Here is a 6,000-nt window from a genome sequence, read left to right as displayed (position 1 = left end):
TTGAATGGAGCTGAGAGGGAATGTGTTTTTAATTTGAGATGGATACAGTGTTATGTCCTTTCTTGCTGTCCAGGCCTTTTCTTTATTCCCCTCTGCTGTTGGGCTGGTATCTGTTATGTCTGGTAGAAAAAATGACAGGGAATACCAGGGTGGGTCACAGAACTCATGGAAAACACAAATGAAATGAAGTCTGGGAACCAGAGGTTTTGTTTTGGGTGGAGAGGAACTGTTTGCTTTGGGGGATTGAGGTAATGAAAGTTATTTCAATAACATAATTTAACAGTTGTACACACTTTCTGCCAGAAGTACAGCTAGGCAGACCTCACCCAGGGACCCCATCTGCAACATGCAAAGGGTAAACGCTGAGTGTCAAGCAGAGCACAAAACTATAATACACACCTTGGTTCTACTATGTTAAAATACACCATATGGTCAAAGACTGGAGGGGAACTGAAGAAGTACAAATTGTTGTGTTAGGGTGATAGGATTATGGGAAAATCCTTTTTAAAAGAACACTTTTCTTTAGTGGCTGAAGTATTTCTACAACAAACAAAACTTCTGAATATGATTACAATGAAAAAAATTTTTTTAATTTATTTTTTTATTGAAGCATAGTTGGTTTACAGATTATGGCAGTTTTATGTATACAATTAAAATGAAAAATTCTGTTCCTTCTCTAGCATGCAGAATTTTTACCTGTTTCTTTTTTTTCTCTTTTTCACCTTCCCCCTCTCTAAGATAATTTTACAGCGAAGTGGGAACGTCTTAGGATCCTGACTATAAATACAGACACAGACATGTACAAATAAAAGAGACATTGATTTGTATAATTTTAGATTGTTCTCAATTAAACTCTAAACTACTAAAACATTAAGTGGGAAGAACATTACTAACCTTCCACTTAACACAGTACCTACACAACCAGGGCTTAATCAATGGTAGTTGTCACTATAAAGCCCTCTTCCTGTGCCCTACATTTTGTAATTCCTCTAGACAGAAAGGGCATCTCCGTCATGGTTGAATCCTTATTTTCTGACATAATGTCTGGCACACAGTGCCTGGCTTTTAATTAAAATGGTTAAGTGAATAAACAAACAATAATATTAAAACGTGGGGGGATATAACATGGAGGTACTCTGCTAGTAAGAAGGACTAGTTTGCATCTGCTAATTCCAAATTCCCAGTCCATCCTTTTCCCACCTCTGTCCCCATTGGCAAGCACCAGTCTATTCTCTACATTCGTGATTCTGTTTCATAGATAGGAGAAGGCAACTTAATTCTACCTTTAGTTCTTTTTCAAGCCAAGACCCATTCATTCATATCATGTCCCAAGAGGGAGTGATGGACACAGAAGCACAACCAGGCAATGTTACTCTGTCTATGGCTGGAGGGTTTAGGTCTTTGCTTAACACACAGAGTGATAAAGAAGCCTGAGGTGAGGTTTTGAAGTAGCCATCATATCACCCTCTTGAAAGTAAGTTAATGCATCTGTTTGCTTATTCAACAAATACTCTTCGAGTCCCTGTTATGCACACAGAATTGTTCTATGTGATGGGGATGTGAGGAGCTAGAAATGGACACAAAGAGGCAGGGAAGTTGACTTAGTATCCTTTCACTTCCTAGGAGATCTTAGTGACTGCTGCATGGGATAAATGGAGCTCTCAAATAGGATGCAATAGGTTCAGATTGCAGTGAAGCTCCATGGATGAAACCTTGGCTTCCCAGGAGACATCAGGGAAGTTTTATGGATACAGGGAGTGGCTCCAGTTTACCACAAAGATTTAACTGAGATTTTGTGACAGATGGATGAAGTGATGAAATGAAAAGTACCCTTAACTTGTTGTCAAAGGCATTGTTTTGAATCCAGCCATGACTCTATTTCTAGTTCTATGAGAATAAGCAAATGTCTCATATTTCTGAATGTGATTTTATTCATCTATAAAACTGAGACAGAAATATTTCCCCACAAGTTTGTATTAGTTATCTATCCCTGTTTACTCGACTGTCCTAATAATTAAGTGGCATAAAACTATAATGAAAATTATGTGTGTGTGTGTGTGTATGTGTGTGCGTGCTTAGTTGCTCCGTTGTATCCGACTCTTTGTGACCCTTTGGACTGTAGTCCATCAGGCTCCTCTGTCCATGGCATTTTCCAGGCAAGAATACCAGAGTGGGTTGTCATTTCCTTCTCCAGGGGATCTTCCTGACCCAGGGATCGAACCTGTGTCTGTCTCCTGTGTCTCCTGCATTGCAGGCAGATTCTTTACCTACTGAGCCATATATTTATTCTGTAAATTCACTGGGCAAGTGTTCTGCTGATCTGCTAGGATCACGTGTTGTTGTTGTTCAGTTACCAAGTCATGTCCAACTCTTTGCAATCCCATGGACTGCAGCATGCCAGGCCTCCCTGTCCCTCACCATCTCCTGGAGTTGGCCCAAGTTTATGTTCATTGATGCCATCCAACCATCTCACCCTCTGTCACCCTTTTCTCCTTCTGCCTTCAATCATTCCCAGCATCAGAGTCTCTTCCAGTGAGTTGGCTCTTTGCATTAAGTGGCCAAAGTACTGGAGCCTCAGCTTCAGCTTCAATCCTTCCCGTGAATATTCAGGGTGCCTTTAGGATTGACTGGTTTGATCTCCTGGCTGATCAAGGGTCTCTCAAGAGTCTTCTCCAGCACCACTGTTCAAATGCATCAATTCTTTGGCTCTCAGCCTTCTTTATGGTCCAACTCTCACATCCGTACATGACTACTGGAAACACCATAGCCTTGACTATACGGTCCTTTGTCAGCAAACTGCTGTCTTTGCTTTTTAATACACTGCCTAGGTTTGTCATAACTTTCCTTCCAAGAAGCAATCGTCTTTTAATTTCATGGCTGCAGCCACCATCCGCAGTGATTTGAGCCCAAGAAGAGGAAATCTGTCACTGCTTCTACCTTTTCCCCTTCTATTTGCCATGAAGTGATCTCTTCAAGAAAATTAGAGATACCAAAGGAACATTTCATGCAAAGATAGGCTCGATAAAGGACAGAAATGATATGGACCTAACAGAAGCAGAAGATATTAAGAAGAGGTGGCAAGAATACACAGAAGAACTGTACAAAAAAGATCTTCATGACCCAGATAATTACAATGGTGTGATCACTGACCTAGAGCCAGATATCCTGGAATGTGAAGTCAAGTGGGCCTTAGAAAGCATCACTACAAACAAAGCTAGTGGAGGTGATGGAATTCCAGTTGAGCTATTCCAAATCCTGAAAGATGATGCTGTGAAAGTGCTGCACTCAATATGCCAGCAAATTTGGAAAACTCAGCAATGGCCACAGGACTGGAAAAGGTGTTTTAATTCCAATCCCAAAGAAAGGCAATGCCAAAGAATGCTCAAACTGCCGCACAATTGCACTCAACTCGCACGCTAGTAAAGTAATGCTTAAAATTCTCCAAGCCAGGCTTCAGCAATATGTGAACCGTGAACTTCCTGATGTTCAAGCTGGCTTTAGAAAAGGCAGAGGAACCAGAGATCAAATTGCCAACATCCGCTGGATCATGGAAAAAGCAAGAGAGTTCAAGAAAAACATCTATTTCTGTTTTATTGACTATGCCAAAGCCTTTGACTGTGTGGATCACAATAAACTGTGGGAAATTCTTTAAGAGCTGGGAATACCAGACTACCTGATCTGCCTCTTGAGAAATCTGTATGCAGGTCAGGAAGCAACAGTTAGAACTGGACATGGAACAACAGACTGGTTCCAAATAGGAAAAGGAGTACGTCAAGGCTGTATATTGTCACCCTGTTTATTTAACTTATATGCAGAGTACATCATGAGAAACGCTGGACTGGAAGAAACTCAAGCTGGAATCAAGATTGCCGGGAGAAATATCAATAACCTCAGATATGCAGATGACACCACCCTTATGGCAGAAAGTGAAGAGGAACTAAAAAGCCTCTTGATGAAAGTGAAAGTGGAGAGTGAAAAAGTTGGCTTAAAGCTCAACATTCAGAAAACGAAGATCATGGCATCTGGTCCCATCACTTCATGGGAAATAGATGGGGAAAGAGTGGAAACAGTGTCAGACTTTATTTTTCTGGGCTCCAAAATCACTGCAGGTGGTGACTGCAGCCATGAAATTAAAAGACGCTTACTCCTTGGAAGGCAAGTTATGACCAACCTAGATAGCATGTTCAAAAGCAGAGACATTACTTTGCCAACAGAGGTCTGTCTAGTCAAGGCTATGGTTTTTCCTGTGGTCATGTATGGATGTGAGAGTTGGACTGTGAAGAAGGCTGAGCACCAAAGAATTGATGCTTTTGAAGTGTGGTGTTGGAGAAGACTCTTGAGAGTCCCTTGGACTGCAAGGAGATCCAAGCAGTCCATTCTCAAGGAAATCAGCCCTCGGATTTCTTTGTAAGGAATGATGCTGAAGCTGAAACTCCAGTACTTTGGCCACCTCATGCAAAGAGTTGACTCATTGGAAAAGACTCTGATGCTGGGAGGGATTGGGGGCAGGAGGAGAAGGGGACGACAGAGGATGAGATGGCTGGATGGCATCACTGACTCGATGGACTTGAGTCTGAGTGAACTCCGGGAGTTGGTGATGGACAGGGAGGCCTGGCGTGCTGCGATTCATGGAGTCGCAAAGAGTCAGACACGACTGAGCGACTGATCTAATCTGATGGGACCAGATGCCATGATCTTAGTTTTTTCTAAAATTGAGTTTTAAACTGGCTTTTTCACTTTCTTCTTTCACCCTCATCAAGACTCTTTAGTTCCTCTTTGCTTTCTGCCATTAGAGTGGTATTATCTGTATAGCTGAGGTTGTTGATATTTCTCCCCACAATCTTGATTCCAGCTTGTAACTCATCCAGCCCAGCCTTTTGTATGATGTGCTCAGCATCAGTTAAATAAACAGGGTGACAGTAAAGAGCCTTATTGTACTTCTTTCTCAATTTTGAACCAGTCAGTTGTTCCATATAAGATTCTAACTTTGGCTTCTTGACCTGCATACAGTTTCTCAGACAGGTATTATGGTCTGATATTTCCATTTCTTTAAGAGTTTTCCACAGTTTGTTATGATCCACACAGCCAAATGCTTTAGCTTAGTCAATGAAACAGAAGCAGATGTGTTCTGGAATTCCCTTGCTTTCTCTATGATCCAACGAATGTTGTCAATTTGATCTCTGGTTCCTCTGCCTTTTCTATACCTAGCTTGTACATCTGGAAGTTCTCAATTCAAGTACTGCTGAAGCCTATCTCAAAGGATTTTGAGCATAATCTTACTAGCATGAGAAGTGAATGCCATTTGCTGATAGTTTGAGCATTCTTTAGTACTGCCCTTCTTGGAAACTGGGATGAAGATGGGCCTTTTCCAGTCCTGTGACCACTGCTGGTTTTTCCAAATTTGTTGACGTATTGAATGCAGCACTTCAATAGCATCATCTTTTAGGATTTTAAATAACTCTGCTGGAATTCCATCACCTCTACTAGCTTTATTGGCAGCAGTGCTTCCTGAGGCCCACTTGACTTCACACTCAAGGATGTCTGACTCTAGGTGAGTGACCACACCATTGTGGTTATCTGGGTCATTAAGATCTTTTTTGTACAGTTTTCCTGTATTTCTTGCCATCTCTTCTTGATCTCTTCTGCTTCTTTTAGGTGTTTACTGTTTCTCTTCTTTATTGTGCCCATCTTTGTGTGAAACGTTCCCTTGGTATCTCCAATTTTCCTGAAGAGATCTCTAGTCTTTCCCCTTCCGTTGTTTTCCTCTATTTCTTTGCAGTGTTCTTTGAAGAAGGCATTCTTGTCTCTCCTTCCTATTCTCTGTAAGTCTGCATTTAGTTGCGTATACCCTTCCTTTTCTCCCTTGCTTTTCGCTTCTCTTCTTTCCTCAGCTATTTGTAAGGCCTCCTCAGACAACCACTTTGCATTCTTGCATTTCTTTCCTTTGGGATGGTTTGGTCACTGCCTCCTGTACAATGTCATGAACCTCTGTCCATAGTT

The sequence above is a fragment of the Bos mutus genome, chromosome 10 (genome assembly GCF_027580195.1).
Source record: "Bos mutus isolate GX-2022 chromosome 10, NWIPB_WYAK_1.1, whole genome shotgun sequence".
In the NCBI taxonomy this organism is placed as follows: Eukaryota; Metazoa; Chordata; class Mammalia; order Artiodactyla; family Bovidae; genus Bos; species Bos mutus.
The sequence above is the reverse complement of the archived record's forward strand: the minus strand, read 5'-3'. Positions refer to the sequence as shown.